This window comes from Halichoerus grypus, chromosome 6 (assembly GCF_964656455.1).
Source record: "Halichoerus grypus chromosome 6, mHalGry1.hap1.1, whole genome shotgun sequence".
In the NCBI taxonomy this organism is placed as follows: Eukaryota; Metazoa; Chordata; class Mammalia; order Carnivora; family Phocidae; genus Halichoerus; species Halichoerus grypus.
This window is the reverse complement of record NC_135717.1, coordinates 10,183,478-10,200,348: the sequence shown is the minus strand read 5'-3', so window position 1 is coordinate 10,200,348 and position 16,871 is coordinate 10,183,478. Positions and strand designations below refer to the sequence as shown.

General features: G+C 59.0%; 1 protein-coding gene and 1 long non-coding RNA gene across 9 annotated transcripts in view; one reads left to right on the top strand and one right to left on the bottom strand.

Annotated features, from left to right (window-relative positions):
• GTF2IRD1 (GTF2I repeat domain containing 1) overlaps window positions 1-8,094 on the bottom strand; it is a 104,349-nt gene extending 96,255 nt beyond the window's left edge. For 4 of the 6 annotated variants that reach the window (XM_036112602.2, XM_036112604.2, XM_036112606.2 and 1 more), the window contains exon 1: window positions 7,117-7,246. The gene's annotated coding sequence lies outside the window, so the exon portion shown is untranslated. Of the gene's footprint in view, window positions 1-7,116; window positions 7,247-7,935 lie in introns of those variants that run through there. The other 2 variants (XM_078074496.1, XM_036112605.2) reach the window with 2 other exon arrangements.
• Window positions 7,799-15,265, top strand: LOC118548647 (uncharacterized). Of its 3 annotated transcripts, none has more exons than XR_013448732.1 (5): window positions 7,799-7,907; window positions 9,699-9,841; window positions 10,107-10,307; window positions 12,884-13,074; window positions 14,952-15,265. It is a non-coding gene; the product is annotated as an uncharacterized LOC118548647 (long non-coding RNA). The 3 variants fall into 3 exon arrangements; XR_004923691.2 differs by having other exon boundaries at window positions 10,107-10,196; window positions 14,952-15,260; XR_013448733.1 differs by lacking the exon at window positions 10,107-10,307 and having other exon boundaries at window positions 14,952-15,257.
• Window positions 15,266-16,871: the final 1,606 nt, after the last annotated feature.

The following is a 16,871-nucleotide window of genomic DNA, read 5'->3' as shown; positions in this document are numbered from 1 at the left end:
ACCAGGCTGGCCCAGTCATAAGACCCCCCTGGAGCCCGCCAGGACCACCTTGGAGCTGGGTGGGCGGGCAGGCAGTGGTCCTGTCTGCTCCAGGGAGCCACCCAGGAGCACCCGAGTATGGGCCTCGCCTGCTCCAGTCCTCCCAGACTTCCCACCAGGTACAGCCCAAGGGTCGGACTGAGGGGTGCAGGCTTTGAGACCGGGCCAGGGGAGTCAGGGGGGCCGGGGGAGGGGGAGGGGTGCTGGGGGCTGCCGGGCTCACCAAGAAGAATAAATGACTTGTTTACCAAAAACAAAGTTAAAACCCCACCAATCTCTCAAGACACCCAATGCAGGTCACGTTAGCACCCCAGGAGCTCCCTCTCATACGGGGCGCACATGCCCTGGGGGGCCGCCAAGGTCCTGTTGGGCCTCCCTTCACTCAGACGCCACCGTTCACGCCGCCCACCCACAACCTTGCAAGGTAGTGCTGTCTCCCTTCTCAGATGGGCAAACTGAGGCTCAGCCGACTTGGGAGCTGTCCAACTCACGCAGCGGGCCCGCAGCCGAGCTGGAATCGGTCTGACTAGAAGCCTCCGTGACCAGCCGAAATCTCAGTGATGCCCACAGAAATGTCCAGAACAGCCACTGTCCGTGCAGCGCGGACCACGAGCAGAGGTAGATGGCAAACGTTTTTATTTAGGACCCTAACAGGTAACGTGGATAAAAGCGGCCCTGCTCTGGCTCCAAGGGGGACACAGGGAACCGGAGGTCTGCATGTCTCCCCCTCCTCCCCGTCGGCAGCACCCCCCTGCCCCATAGGGCTCCGTGGAGGCCCACCCGCTTGTGTGACCACAGCTGAGTCCCTCACTGGCCCTGTTCTCCCATTTACAGATGACCAAACCCGAGCACAGAGATCAGAAGTCACTTGCCTGAGGTCACACAGCCCCCTTCTATGGGACCCTAAATCACGCTCCCGACTGTTACGCCGGCCTCAATGTCCTTTCCTACCCACCTCCCCTCCCCGAACAAGGAAAACAGAGAAGTTCTACCCTAAGCTAAAAGGCTGCAGGAGGGGAGACCGGGGACACGGCCAGGGACCCGCAGACTCCGGGGCAGCGGGGCGCCCAGAGATGGGTGAGCACCACCGGGCACATGCGGCTGCCCTCGCCCGCCCCAGCTGTCCTGGCCTCAGAGCATCATTGTGCCAGGAGCCCACCTGCACAGCGGAGGGCTGTGTGGGTGTGAGGGCGGCTGCAGGCAGGTGTAATTTCATCGGGGGCTCGCCGGCCGGGTGAGTCACCAGAACCAGAGGATGAAATTCTAGCTCTGCGGACAGAGGTGTGCACCTCTCTCGGCTCACGGTGAGCTCTCAGTGGGGGTGGGGACGGGGCGCAGGCAGTGCTTCTGTGAACATGAGCAAAAGGTACCCCTTCCTCTGGGCTGGTCCCAAGCGGGGCTCTGCAAACCCGGCGTCCCTGACCACAGAGCGGGTGGAGCTATGTGGCATGCCAGACGATGGAACGCTCCTCAGCTACCCCAAGGTCGAAGAAGCCACACTCAGGCTGCATTCTCACATAAATGTCATTTATGTGACATTCTGGAAAATGCGAAACTACAGACACGGAAAACACACAGTGGTTAAAAAAAAGAGAGAAAGAGGGGCGCCTGGGTGGCTCAGTCGTTAAGCGTCTGCCTTCGGCTCAGGTCATGATCCCAGGGTCCTGGGATGGAGCCCCGCATCAGGCTCCCTGCTCCGCGGGGAGCCTGCTTCTCCCTCTCCCTCTGCTTCTCTCCTGCCACTTGTGCTCATGCTCTCTCTCTCAAATAAATAAATAACAAAAAAAAAAAAAAAAAAAGAGAGAAAGAGAGAGAAAGAAAAGAAAAAGAAAACAGAAAACACACAGTGGTTGCCAGGGGCTGGGGGAGGGTAAGAGGCTGGCGGCAAATGAGCTTGAGGGAGCTTTCAGGGGTGATGGAATGTTCCATGTCTTGACAGGGGCTGGGCTGCGTGAATGTGTACAATGGTCAAACCCCTTGGAAAGCACACTTATTAAAACTTGAGCTTTTCACTGGATATCCCTCATCCCTTGACAAAACATAGACCAACGTGTGGGGTGAGCCCCTCCTACGTGCAGGCCTGGGGCCGGACGCCAGGGCCTGAGACCCCGCAGACCCAGGGCAGGGGGAAGGGGGTGATATCTGTAAGTTTCTTACTGGCTGGTGGACTGACAGACTGATGGACAGATATAGACTCCCCTCTATGGTGGTTCTGCCAGAAGCCAGAAAATGTACCTTGAAACCTGCCCCCCCCCCCATACCCCAATCGGCAAACAGGTCTGGCCCCGTCCAAGCCTGCAGGAGAGAAGCCACCTGAGGGCTATACCTCCAGCTACCCGCCTCCAGCTACAGGCTCAGGCTCTCCATCCCCAACTACACAGCCTTGCTGGGCACCTGCAGGCTGCCCGGGACCCCAAGCCCCTGAGCCAGGACCACTCACCTCTGGCTTCCCACACTGTCTCCACTCTAGGCCTGCACTGGGGTGACCCACATATCCACGCTCTAGAATCATCCCCCCGCCCCAATCACAGCACCTGAGGCTCAGGCAGGATGGGGGGTATCCTCTGCATTCCACAGGTGAGCACACAGCCTGGACTTGGGGGCTATCCCGGCTGTAGCCAGTCCACATTCCTGGGGTCTCAGCTCAGCACAGGGGCTGGGGGCTACCTCGGATGGCTGTATGCAGTGGAGCTACACGCACCAGGCATCCCTCCACGGGGACTGCCCCTCACGCCTGTGACCCAACCCAGAGAACACCCTCCCCTACCAGCCCCCCCCCAGCCCCCGAGGCGGGATCTCCAAGCCTTGCAGGGGAGGACATCAGACCGACGGCCTCCCAGTGCTCAGGCCTGGCTCTGCACACCTTGACTGCAAATCCTAACTTGGGCGTCTGCTCCAGTGTACCCCACAACTCCCGTTCCCCTCCCCCTCCTGCCACAGTGGCACAGAAATCTCTGAAAACCAGGGCTTCCCAGACTGCGGATCCCTGAGTCCCCCACACCACCCAAGCCTAACAGGGGATCCGGACTAGAGAAAGCCGGACCAAGGAAACTGGATTCAGCGCTACCTGATTCGAACTCACCCAGATCATCCCTGGAGCTTTAGGTTGAGCCTCTCCCCAGTCCCCAACAGTCCCGTCACCCAGAGGTCATAGCTGTAGGGTTGCCAGATAAAATACAAGACCCTAGGGGCGCCTGGGTGGCTCAGTCATTAAGCGTCTGCCTTCGGCTCAGGTCATGATCCCAGGGTTCTGGGATCGAGCCCCGCATCAGGCTCCCTGCTCGGCGGGAAGCCTGCTTCTCCATCTCCCGCTCCCCCTGCTTATGTTCCCTCTCTCGCTGTCTCTCTCTGTCAAATAAATAAATAAAATCTTTAAAAAAAAAAAAAAATACAAGACCCTAGTTCAGCTTCAGAGAAACAAACAAGTAAGTCTTTAGTATAAGTTACGTCCTCAATCCTGCATTATCCGTGGCTTATCTGAAATCCAAATTTAACTGGGGATCCCTATTTTTATTAGCCAGATCTGGCAACCAGAAGCAGGTGGTCCTGAAGGAGGGAGACAGGTGGGGGCACAAATAGCTCTGGGTTGGCCAGGCCCAGCTCCAGACCAAGAGGAAGGGGTTCAGGAGCAAGAGTTCTGCCTGAGACACCCCCACCAGTCATCCCAAGCCCAGGTAGGGACAAAGTACAGCCTCACTCAGCTCGTTCAGCAAATGTAACTCCCCACAAAGTGAACGAGGGCTCAGCCCCCTCGCACCCCCTCCCCCGGGGCTCTGTGCCCCTTGGTTGTCATCAGCCATAACCCCATAGCCCTGAGCCTGAAATGACAGAGCATCTACCCTGGTGAGCATGAGGATCACAGAATCCCAGCCAGACACGCCTGCCAACGAGGGACCTGGGAGCCAAGTAAGGGAGCTGGCTCCCCTCGGGCCCCGCCTGGACACCCCACCACCTACACACAGAAGTCTCCATTGTCACCCTGCAGCAGGATGGGGAGCATCTCATTGCCTTATAACCATTTTCATCTCCTCCAGCTCTCCCACAGAAAACAATCCTTCCACCACTCCGCCCCCGCTTAGAGGAGTTCCTGCTGGGATTTCCCTCGCAGTCGCCCCAAGGGTCCACGTCTCCTGGGCCCCACACCCTCCCAGAAGGTTCCGAGCCCCTGGCCCCGAGTCCCGCTCCGCTCCCCAGTGTTTGTGAATTAACCCTACAGTCCCTCCGCAGGCCCACAGAGCTGGGCACACTTTCCTGCTTGTCCCACAGAACCCGGCTGTGAGCCATCACAGAGAAACCCCCAAACGGCCAAGAGTCGGAGGACTGAGAGAAGCAGGACAGAGGACATCCAGGGAGCAGAGCCCCAGGCTCGGGTGTGAGGGGAAGACAGCTGCGGTAATGGGAGGATGGGGAGCAGGAAGCTCAGGGGAAGACCCTGGGATTCTCCCCATTGTGTGGGGGCCCTTCCCCAGAGATGGGGATTCAGGAATAAGGGGAGGAGCTGCTTAGCAATGTGGACCACTTCATTCATTCCCTAAAGTAGCCATTCGACGAGGATTCGGGTACTAGCCCCGGGGCACTAGGGAATCCAAAGCAAGCCTCGGTCCCTGCCCTGTCCCTAGTGCACTTGGGGAGACAGATGTGGAACTTTTGAGTGAGATCAACACTGGGACAGAGGAAGGACAGGACATCATGGGGGTACACCTTGGCCGGCCCTGGGATTCCAGCCCGAGGACACGACAGCCGGTGGAGTCTTCAAAGAAAGGAGACGAGAGGGGCAAGTCCTGCCACCCTTACCCCTCATGCTAGCCAGGTCGGGCCATCGGAGGAAGTCTCCCATTCCCTAGGGGGAAAGATGGGAAGAACCTTCCAGGGAAAAGGAACAGCCCGTGCAAAGGCCATTCAGGAAAACTGCGGCATTCAACGAGCCAGAGCCAGTTGAGGAGGCCGTGGGTGGACAGAGGACAGCCGGCGCGGATGAACCCGAACCCAAACCCAGAACGGGGAGGGCCCAGGAGACGCGGCCTGTGCCTCCAAGGTCCCACTGAGGATGCGAACGCCCTGAGGCGTCACCCACCACATCACCCTGAGATCCTCATCTGGGGTTTCTGACAAGCCGGCTGCCACCCAACTGTGCAGGCCCTGGCTGCTGGAGACAGGCTTCTGGAACAACTGCCTCCGAGACCCCTATCATTATGTCTGCCTTGCCAACTAGTTCCAAGCACCGACCGCTGCGCTGGAAGGCTAGCCTGGCTCTGGGAGACTGCCTCCAAAGAACAGATAAAAAGTATTTGTGATTAACACGCTGCACGTAAATGACCCTTCCTCCAGCACCTAGAGAACAGTGCCCTTAAGTAGGTCAAGCATGCCCCTACAACGCTGTCTTCGAGACCCGGTTTTGCAACCTTCGGCCCCAGGTCTCCCACATTTTAAATGTGTGGGCAGCGAGTGGCCGCAGAGTTCCCACCTTTGCTTGGTTCCTCTGCTGGGGTGCACTGGGACCCTCTGAGTCAGAGCCTCAACTTTCTAGGTCACTCACAGAGCAGGCTACGGAATGGGGTGTGGTCTTAAGCCTCTCGCATCCCCAAAGCAGGTCGGGGATTCCGACATCCTGTCACCTTGGAGCCAGGTCTGTCCCTTGGTCCAGCGGTCCCTGTTCAGAAGAGGTCAGAGTCTATCTCGCAGCCTCCTGGGCTCCTTCCCACTGTGGGTGGCTCGTGATGGGCACCGGACCACCCCCATCGCTGCCACCCCTGCGCCCAGACCTTCCCCACCAACAGCCACCAGCCTCCCAGTCACTGCCACCTCTTGCCCCGAATAAACCATCAATGCCCGTGCCCTTTCCCTTTGGGAATGACGCTGCTGAAATAAATGGCTGCTTGGAAAGGCACCTCCCAAGCCCCAAAGACCCGGGCAGTGCCGAGGAGCAAACAGTCCCAGGCATGGGGCAACCAAATCCCGCCAGAGGAGGTCAGAGCGGCTTCTGGCCACCCCTTCCTCCCACTGGGCGCAAACGCCCACTCCTCTAACTGTCCTCGCCTGCCCCTCACTCCAGCTCCTGGGCCCAGGGCAGGCCCACGCCCCACATCACCAGTACCACACTCCATCCAAGGCCGGCGCTTCCCCCCGCGGGCCTGGCATGGAGAGCCCCTCACTTGGGCTGCGACGGGGACACAGGAGCCTCCCACCCCAGCTCTGGTCCTGGGGGACTGGGTCACATGGCCAGACGTCCAGGGCTCCAGCACCGCCAGGAGGGCAGAACTCTCAGCTGCAAGGTTCCCCCCTCTGCCCTGGGCCCAGGCCAGGGCATCGTCCCTCTCCCTGGCCACAGGCCGGGGCTGGAGCCCAGGAGAGGCATCAAGCCCATCATTTCCAGGGACTCAGAATGGGGGGGTGGGCATCAAGCACCCTGTGGCGCTCCACAGGCCTCCCTGCCCATGTGCAGGAACTCAGAGACCACCCACATGCGCGGCACCCCCAACCTGCTCTCCCGGAAGCTTGGTGGCCCCCACTGCCAACCTCTGAGACTCTTCCCCGCCCTCCTCCAGAGGTTCAGCTGCCACCACTCAGGCCGGCCCCCTCCCGGGGGACCCCGACAGGAACCACTGTGCCGGGGCAGTCCTGGCTGTGTTGGACTCAGCCTGCGAGTGGGGGGCACGGGCCAGGAGATGGCCCAGCCCGAAGAAGGCAGAGGTGGGGGGGCGGGGACCCGCGGCCTTCCCAGCCCCCTCTGCTCCCACACTGGCGCCCGCCGCCGCGGGCAGCACGACTGACCTCATTCGCCAACTGCAGCAGCCTGCGGGCGCCCGTCGCCCGCCCCGGGGCGCCCCCCACCTCCGCGAGGGCCGGGGGTGACAGCTCCCGGCTCCCACCCCCCTCCCGGCAGGTGGGGGCGGCCGGCCCTCCCCTCCGCCGCCCCCCCCCGGCCCGAATTATAATCCCAGTCACGTGCCTCCCCAGGCACCCAAAAGCCGGACCCGGATTCTGGAACACCTTGAGGGGGAGGGGCGGGGGCCACGGGGGTGGGAGGAGAAGGGGAGAAGGGCCTCGGCGCCCGCCCCCCGCAAAAGTTTCTCCTACCTTGGAGGATCCCCAAGCGCTCCTGCCAGCGTCGCCCCGGCCCCGGCCCGCGGCCAGGACTCAGCCTCCTGCCGCTGCCTCCTTAATTAATCCGGGAGAATGGGGGAAGGCGCGGCGGAGGGAGGCGCGGCGCGGCGCGGCGCGACGGGGGGGCGGGGGGCGCGGGGCGCGGGGCGCCGGCCGGGGAGGGGCCGCGGCGGGGGCTCTCGGGCCGGCCGGGGGGCTGGCGCTCGGCGGCCCCCACCCCCGGCGCGGGCTGCGGCGGAGGGCGGGGCGCGGCGCGGGGAGCGGAGCCGAGAGCGGGAGCGCAGGGAGGCTCTTTGTTCTGTAATCCCAGTAAGATTGCCAGCCATTCGCCCCGGCCCTAATCCCAGCCCCGCGCAACACCACCCTCCATTGGCTGCCATTTACATACGGGATTAGCCCGCCCGACCCGCCCCGCGCCCCGGCCTGGGCACCGCGGGGGGAGCGCCGCGCCCCCCGCCCCGCCCCCGGCGCCCCGAGCGCGCGCCGCCCCAGCGCCCGCCGCCAGGGGGGCCTGCGGGAGGGGCGCCCGCGGCCTCGGCGCCCCCTGGCTGCCCGGCGACGCCCCTCCGCCTCCCCAGCGCCCTGTCGGGGGCGGATTAGGAAGCCGGGGCGCGGAGGGGGGGGAAGGGGGGTGCCGGGCGCGGGGTCAAGGTCACTCGGCGGGCGCGGGGAGGCACCCGGGAGCAGAGGCCAGCGCCTGGGCGCGGGCGCGGCGGCGGCTGGAGAACTGAAGTCGGCTGGCGGGTCACTCCCACCTTGCCCAGGTTAGCTTCCGGTGGCTGGTCCAGGTACCTCTTTCAGCCTTTGTCCCCGGGGGTGTGAAGGAAGGCAGTGGTATGCCCAAGGTCGCAGCAGATCCAACCGGAGGCTCCAAGGCCCGTTTTGTCTGGGCAGCCCTCCTTCTGGTCCCCGGACTCGGGCTTTTGCCGCCCGCTTCCCCTACCGTACCAGCCGTCCCATGGAACCAAGGAGCACACTTCCCATCCTGTCCAGAGCCACGCATCTTAATTCAGCACAAGGAGTGCTGCCCCGAGTCCTGTGCTAGGCCCTTGCTATGCTGGGCACTCCTGGGAGGGACAGAAGCCAGGCAGGCCCCAACCCCACGGAGCTCCTGGCCTAGATGGAGAGAGCCAAATAGAGATTGAGAATCTTCCAGATCCCAGCAAAGCCCACGAGGTCTTTGCCCAGCCTCCTGCGACCCTGCTGGGCACAGAGCGGGCACTTGGCAAAGGATCAACTTGGCCGACCAGCTCTAGCCCACAAGTCCATCAGACAGAACTCCTCCTGGGCAGGGCAGGTCCACAGTGCACAGCCCAAAGCCAAGCCCAGAGGGGCCCCGGGTGCCCACTGAATGCCTTGCCCACAGCGTTGGCCAGAGGAGTGGGGACTGAGAATGAGGCCACGATGCCTCCATCCCGCACTGCCCTTTACCTTCTTGGGGGTATCTCCCTATCCCCGCCATCACCAGGAGGCCTGGAGACACCTTGACACCCTGTTGTGTGGCCCCCCCTTAGACCCACATCCCCACCTGCCCTCTGCTGGCCCAGGTGTGGCAACATCACCGAGGGGAAGAGCTAAGACCTAGAGACTGTGTGGGTACAAATCCTGGCTCTTCCTCTTAGCACCAGGTGACCTTGGGCAAGACACTTCACCTCCCTGCACCTCCATTCCCCCCTTTTTTGCAGCCTCTCAGTAAACTGAAGTGTGGCCCCATGGTGGATGACAGTGATGATGGGCACTCTTTTTTAAGCATCACTAAGGCTTGGGGGTGTCTTGTGTTGGCCTCCTTTTACGATGAAGGGAAGTGACTTGCTTAGGGACATACAGCATGTGCATGGCGTGACTGGCTCTGTCTCGGTAGCCCTGGTTCATCCCACTAGCCTACGGTCCCTCCATCCCACCTGCAGCAGCCCATGAGGTGTGGGAGGTAAGGCGTGGCCTCCGTGGGCCCAGCTGGGGCACGCCGGTCCCCGGAAGGGCCGGCTGGTTGGGCTGTTGGTTTCTAGGGAGAATGCTTTCCAGACCCCAAGTCCTGGAGCAGAGAACCAGAAGCCTCTACAGCCCAGGGCCACCACCCCCTCCTTCCCCGGGGAGCTGAGCCCTGGCTGGGGAGGGAGCACCAGTGTGTGCTCAGTACTGCCCTCTGCAGGCAGAATCCAGAGCAGCAATAATGCGAGTGGAGTGCTGGGGGTCCGCACTCTCTTCCAGGCTCCGGGCTGCTCTTCTAGTCCAGAACAGCCAGCGTGAGCCCCACCTTGCCCAGGCAGACTGGGGGCAGTGTGGTACAGCAGAAGGCCTTGGTTAAGGCCCTGCATGTCTAGGTCTCTCGCTCCACTATGTGTGACATCCAGGCTTCACGTTCGCTAACTGTGTCTTCTGGGCCGAGTCGATTGACCTCTCTGGGCCTGAGCTTCCTCATCCATAATATGGAGACAAGATAGTCCTTTCTCTGTACGATGGCTATGAGGACTGAAGGACATACGACAAGGGAAGAATGCTTGGGGTAGAGACTGGTGCGTGCACATTTGCACTGGCCATACCTCATCTTTCCTCAGGCCTGGCCGCATCCCCCGTACTGCACAGACCTGGAAACAGGCTCCACTCACTGCCTTCCCCTTATCAACCTCGAAGCCATAGGACTCCCTCCATCACAAAGCCTCTTCCATGCTTGTCATCTTCCCGAGGACCCTCCCAGCAGGTGGGCCTGTCAATCCCCATTTCCCAGATGGGGATGCAAGATGCCAGGGCATTTGTGGAAGTGAGCATGTCCCCGGGGTGTCCTGTATCCCCGTCCATCCAGGGACTCCCTGTCAGGAGCTGGTCTATCCCTCCTGACCCAGTTCATGTGCTCCAGGGTCTCCGACCAGCAGACGGACAGCAGGGAGAGCTGCCCACAGGGACTCAGCCCCCGTGCCCCAGTCCTGGGTCCCTGACCTCCTGCGTGCATCATTTCCTTTCCCAAGATTCTGGACCACTTCTCCTGGCTCCTTGGAGATTAAGACTCCGGGGGATCAGGGAACAGATAGAGGGACAGCCCCGCTGCCCCCAACAAGGTAACCCTTAGCATGGGGCAAGCCTCTGGGGAGCCTGGGACTATGCTATCCTAGCCATGACCACGGGGGCCAAAGGTGAGGACAGTGAACCCAAGCACTTTCATCTTACAGGTAAGCAGCCCGCATTACAGAGAGGGAAGGACCGGCTCACAGCAGCCCCGCGGTGGGTGTCGGGGGGTGGACCTCAGGACTCCCGATCCCCAACCTGCCACTCCTTTGTACCATCTCCATGGGTTTCCTTGGCTTTTCAGGAAATGATTTTCTCTGATAATTAGTATTCATCCTTTAAAAATAAGACTTGAACAGCTTCTGGAACCAGCTACTCCCTTTTCTCTTCAGAGGATATCTCCTGCTCCATCATGGAAATCAAAGGGAAAATAAGATTCAGTGTATGGAAATGGGCTTTGAAGGCAGCGGGCAGGGTCCACACAACAAGGGCGGACAAGACGGGTGTAGACTCAGGAGCCTAGCTGGGGCGCTCAGGCAATATGGGGGCCACAAAGCACCCGAGAGTAGGTGATGGGCTTGCTCGGGGGTGGGGGTGTGGGGGTGGCTCCTGAGTCTGTGACCCAGCTCCCCCCTCCCCCCTCCCCACCCACAGACGGGCCATCCCCCAGGCCACCAGCAACTCCTTTCATTCCCAAATCTGTCCATGGCTGCTAAGGACAAAACTCATTTCTTTCACTGGGGTGTCTGATCAGCAGAGGAACCTCTTAGAGTCCTCCCAGCCTTCTGGACCCAACAAAATAAAGCCCTCGCTTTGGGATTTCAGGCCAGCCAAGGCCGGAAGCTAGGAAGTCTGCCACCGGGGCATGGGCAGACCTTCAGCCTCAGCCCCCCAGGCCCCAGGGTTTGGCCCTGTCGAGTAGTCTGGCCAACAGAGATAGGATGTGGGCCACAAATGCGTGCCACAGAGGAAATTTTAAATTTCCTAGTAGCTGCATTGAAAAAAAAAAAAGTGGGGGTGCCTGGGTGGCTCAGTTGTTAGGCGTCTGCCTTCGGCTCAGGTCATGATCCCGGGGTATCCACCTGAGCTGAGGCCATGCCCCTGGCCCCATGGGGAATGGCAAACCCACTGGACAGCCCCCTCCAGCCTCCATAAATTAAAAAAAAAAATCTTTAAAAAAGATTTTATTTATTTATCTGACAGAGAGAGACACAGCGAGAGAGGGAACACAAGCAGGGGGAGCAGGAGAAGGAGAAGCAGGCTTCCCACGGAGCAGGGAGCCCGATGCGGGGCTCGATCCCAGGACCCCGGGATCATGACCTGAGCCGAAGGCAGACGCCTAACGACTGAGCCACCCAGGCGCCCCAATAAAATCTTTAAAAAATAATAATAATAATTTTAAAAAGTGAAGAAGAAACAGGTGAAATGAATTTCAACAATAAATGTTATTCAATGCAGCCTTGTAGTCGATGTATGCAGTCCAAATGGTATGCATTTCAACAGGTAATAATATCTTGAAAAATGGAGATGTTTTATAGGTCTTTGCCTTAGACGAAGTCTTTGCTATCCAGTGTCTGTATTACCCTTAGAACACCTCTCAGTTCGGCCGAGACAGACTTTCATACATGGCTAGTGGCTAAGGGTCATGTGAGAGGTCAGCTCACTGCTGACTTTGGGGAGCCCGGGGCTCAGTTTCCTCATCTTGTGTGCTTGTTAAAGGCCCAGGCCCAGGCCCTTCCCGGAGATGTGTTGGCTTAGACCCTGGAGGGCTGGGAGGGAGGCCTGGGACTTGGCCCTACAGAACACAGTCCCTAGCTCTTCTGATACACACTCAAGTTGAGGGAGTGCCGTTCAAGCACTGGTATCTGTGATTTGACCAAACCCAGCCACGCAGGATTGGCCCACTGCCTCGCCCCTTGTGCCACAATGCTGGTTGCCCTGTCCCTGAGATGGGAGGGCCCAGGGTCCACACCAAAGTACCATGTCTGTCCTGGGTATCACGCAGACCCAGCGCCGGAACCTGGGGCTCTGGGCCAGCCGCGGTGGCGTATCAGGAGTGAGCCAGAGGGGTATCCACCTGAGCTGAGGCCATGCCCCTGGCCCCATGGGGAATGGCGAACCCACTGGACAGCCCCCTCTGGCCTCCATGCCACAGGCCCACTGGGCCAGGGCCTCAGCGCTTCCTAAAATATTTCTCTCCTGCCCTGGGATTTTCTGGGATCCCAGGGCCCTGTTGCAGCCCCTCATCTGCAGCGGAAGAGTCCCCCTTTACCCCTACCAGCCTGCCATACCCCCCCCCCCCGCCCCCGCAAGGAGGGATCTGCCCAGGTCTTGGAGTCAGAGCTTTGCTTTTGCATCATGGAAGGAAAGCCGGCCTTTGCACGGTGTCCTGAACCCAGTGCCCTGCCTGCCCCCCGCCAGGCCAGCCCCTCATCCTCTTGGTCTCAGCCCTCCCCACCTCACTGGCCTGAGCAAGGCTCCCAGAGCCCTTAGGCACTCGTGAGTACTGGCCGGTTGATTTTACATTGGGTGGGTGATGATTTGATCCCCGTTTGACTCACCCATTATCCTCACCCTCCTCCACGTCCCTGGCACCCAGGCTAGCGCACAGAACAAACGTTTGCGGAATGAAGGAATGAATGAACGGACACGGGCCTCCTCTGTCTGCTGCCAGCTGCGTTGCTGATCTCCGTTTTCTCTCTCTCTGTTTCCCTCCGTCTGTCGGTCGCCGCCTTTGCAGGGAGCTCTCTTGAGCAGGACCCCTTGCTCTGTGCGCCTCCCTGCCTCGAGCCTCCTCTCTGGTGCCTCCTCCTCTGACTCTCCTCCGCTGGAATCTGTCAAGAACAGAGAGAGGCATGTAATTGAGTCGGGGCCGTCTCCATGGCTGCAGCCGTGGAGTAACTGAAAGATCAATTTGGAAAGACTAGCTCGGTAATAATTGCGCCTTAATAGTTTCTGTGAGGCAGAGTGGGGCTTGGTGCATGGTGGTCAGGACAACCCCAGGACCCTGGCAGGAAAAGGCCACCCGGAGGCCCTCAGGAGCCCTGGGCCAGGCTCTGGAGGGGACTTGGCCTTGGCCAGAAACAGGAGGGGAGTGGAAGCCGGGGGGGGGGGGGGGGGGGGAGGCGAGGGCGGGGGGAGCGGGTCTCACCCCTCACACACACACGCCTCCCAGAGGTGGCCCTGCCCCCTGCTCCTACCCTCTGTGGCCTGCTCCTGTTTATAATTTATGCTTATGATCGGAATTATCAGCAATAATGATAACGTGATTATAATTGCTGAGCTGCCGGGCTCAATTGCAGCGCTGTTGGTAAATATTATGATAGAGAGTAGCGTGGGGTCACTGCCTCCCAGAGCTTGAGGGATGGGGCGGGGGATGGGAGTGCCAGGAGGGGTGGCGTGGTCCCTCCCCCGCCCCGGCCAAGCCCACCCACCCTCTCCAGAGAACTCGCTCACCCATTCACCCAACAACCCTCCCTGCTGAAATCTAACTGAAATCACTCCTGCTTTAGGCTCAGCCGCAAGCACTTAGAAGCCTGGGGGGTGTGGGGGATACCATCTGTCGCCCCACCAACAGAGGGCACTCCAAGGTTGTGGCATGACTTCCACCTGGGAGGTGAGGTGGCCCGAGGATGATCCTTCCACACCCAAGCTGGTGTGACTGGTGACTCAGTCCCACAGGAACTCAGAGGTGGCCTGGGGGTCTTGGCGGGGGGCTAAGGGGCAGGGCACAGAGTTCCTGGGGGACAGGGGACATTTCTAGCACCCAGAGGCCTTCCTTTCTGCTCAGGAGAAGTGAGTCTAGAGCCCGGGGTAGGAACAGGGATGACAGCCTGCCTCAGACGTAAAAAATGGCCCCTTCGAGAGAGCCCACCAAGATAACCCAGGGACAGGGGTGAGAGGTGGCCTGGCTGCATCTCCGTGGAACCAGGCCCTCCCTCGGCCTGCGCCCTCCAGCCTCAGTCCCTGCTCTGGTCCGTGTCAATGTGCTCAAGTGCACGTCCAGGAAGGGCTGGTGGCGCTGAGAGCTAGTTGAAGGCTGTGAGCAAGAACAGCAATGCCCAAGGGGAAGGCCGAGGTGGCAAGGACAGGACAGCATCCATGGGCCGCCCGTGGCGAGGAGAGGCTCAGCACCCCCATCGGTAGCTGGGGGCTCTGAGGTGCAGAGAGTCCCCCCCAAGCTCACAGAGTCGCAAGTGGCAGGGCGACATCTGCCCCGGGCCCACGGGTGGCGACTTCTGGGACAGGACCGAGCCTACGGGCCCCCCAGCCCCTGACTTGCTGCATTATTCATAAGCCCGACATTCCCCCAGGGGTAAACATTCAGGAGAAGCGTTTCAAATCCACTTTCCTGCTCTGGAAAATAAATCAGCAGAGAATGCCCGCGCACTTGGAGGCGGTGGGCCGGGCTCAGCGGAGCCCTGGGAACACTCATAGATGGCCTATTTCTGTCCCCTCAACCGGGGCCCCTGAATGGCAGGCCCGAGACCCACGAGGTGGGCCAGCCGAGTGCGGGCCAGACTGCAGCCCCCATCTGTCCCCTTGGGACCAACCGCCAATTCATCACCGAGGCCTTGCCTGCAGGGTCCCCCGAGGCTGCCGCCCGGGACCCCTTGAGATCTCAGAAGGGAAGTGTCCTTCAGGTGACAGGGTGGGGACTGTTTGCTCCCCTAGGAGACTCTTCACTCCAGCGCAGGGAGTCAGGAGTTGCTGCGTGACCACAGGCAAGTCTCTTCCCCTCTCTGGGCTTCTGCTTTTTCATTTTTAAATGAGAGGAGTTCTCTAACATCCTAATGAATTCCCCTCAGCTTCATCCTAAATGGTGGCCATCTGAGCCAGAACCAAAGAGAACCAAGCAATCAAGAGAAAGAGGCTGTTCAGCCTAGTGGTTAAGAGTGCAAGTTCCAGGGCGCCTGGGTGGCTCAGTCGTTAAGCGGCTGCCTTCGGCTCAGGTCATGATCCCAGAGTCCTGGGATCGAGTCCCACATCGGGCTTTCTGCTCAGCGGTAAGCCTGCTTCTCCCTCTCCCACTCCCCCTGATTGTGTTCCTGCTCTCACTGTCTCTGTCAAATAAATAAATAAAATCTTTAAAAAAAAAATCTTAAAAAAAGAGTGCAAGTTCCAGAGGCGTGGTGGGCGGCTCAGTCGGTTGAGCGTCTGCCTTCGGCCCAGGTCATTGTCCCCAGGGTCCTGGGATCGAACCCCATACGGGGCTCCCCGCTCAGCGGGGAATCTGTTTCTCCCTCTCCCTCTGACCCTCCCCCTCCGCTTGTTCTCTCTCTCTCTCTCTCATTCAAATAAATAAATAAAATCTTTATAAAAAAAATAAAGGAATAAAGAGAACCGCACAAGACGCACTTCTCTTCCTGCCTGGCCGCTGAATAGTTCACACCCAGGGCCCGGACCAGCTCTGTAATTGCAGAATGAAAACAGGGTGCACATTGTTCAAAAAAGCAGGAAAAAATGTGTCTTTAAAGGTATTGAAATAAACTTTTTTCTTTCTTCCACCGTCTTCCAACAGATGCCGGTTTCTTAACAATTTGCTACTTAATGTCGTTCTAAGTAACGAAAAATTAAAATTTTTAAAATGGCATCTTGCTCTCTTACCTTTACCATTCTTCTTTATATTGCTCAAGGCCAGTTGTTTTAAGTTTTTATTTATTTAAGTCATCTCTGCACCCAACGTCGGGCTCGAACTCATGACACTGAGATCAAGAGTTGTATGCTCTTCCAACTGAGCAGGCCGGGTGCCCCCGAATGCCAGTTTTAAACAAAGCTATGAGAGCATTTGACCTCTATGTGGAATCACCGAATTTACACAGTTTATATCATGCCGCGTACGAGAGCATGCATGAAACACCGTGGGGTTAGTCCCAGACCACCGCAATAAAGCGAGCATTGCAATGGAGTGAGTATCTCAATAAAGCAAGTCAAATGATTTTTTTGGTTTCCTGGTGCATAGAAAAGTTACCTTTATGCTATACTGTAGTCTATTAAGTGCAATCGCATTATGTCTCAACAAACTGGGCATACCTTAATTTTAGAATACTTTATTGCTAAAAAATGCTAAGCATCGTCTGAGCCATCAGTGACTCATAATCACCGACCACAGATCATTGTGACAAATATAATACAATGAAAACGTTTGAAATATTGTGAGAATGACCAAAATGTGACGCAGAGACACGAGGTGAGCAAATGTTGGAAAAAAACGGCGCCAATAGGCATGCTCGATGCTGGGCCTGCCACAAACCTCCAATTTGTAAAAAACACAGTATCTGCGAAGTGCAACAAAATGAGGTATTGTGTTCTTTCTCCAACAGTGGAGAAAGTCATCACCTCCAGCTGCTCTCGCTGAGTAATGGGCCCAAACTTCTGCTGCAGCTGCCCCCCCCAGCTCTTCATCCCCCCCAGAAACCAGAGACCTGCCCTCCCACACCTGCTGCTCCTGAGCTGTGCAACCTTGAGTAGGCACCTCCCCTCTCTGAGCCCCACTTTCCCTGGGGTGATGGCGGCGGTCAGCTTGCCGTCAGCCAGGTCAGGGGAGCCGTGGTCGTTCTATCTGGTCCACCTCTGTCACACTGGAGACATTTGAGGGAACTCTCGGTGTTCACGGCCACCCAGCCTGGCCCCCTTCTTGGGGTGGGGGATGTTCATGCCAAAGTGCATGGGTTTCCTACCCAGTTGGAGTTTCTGCTGACACAGCTGTATTTCCAGCACCGGCATTG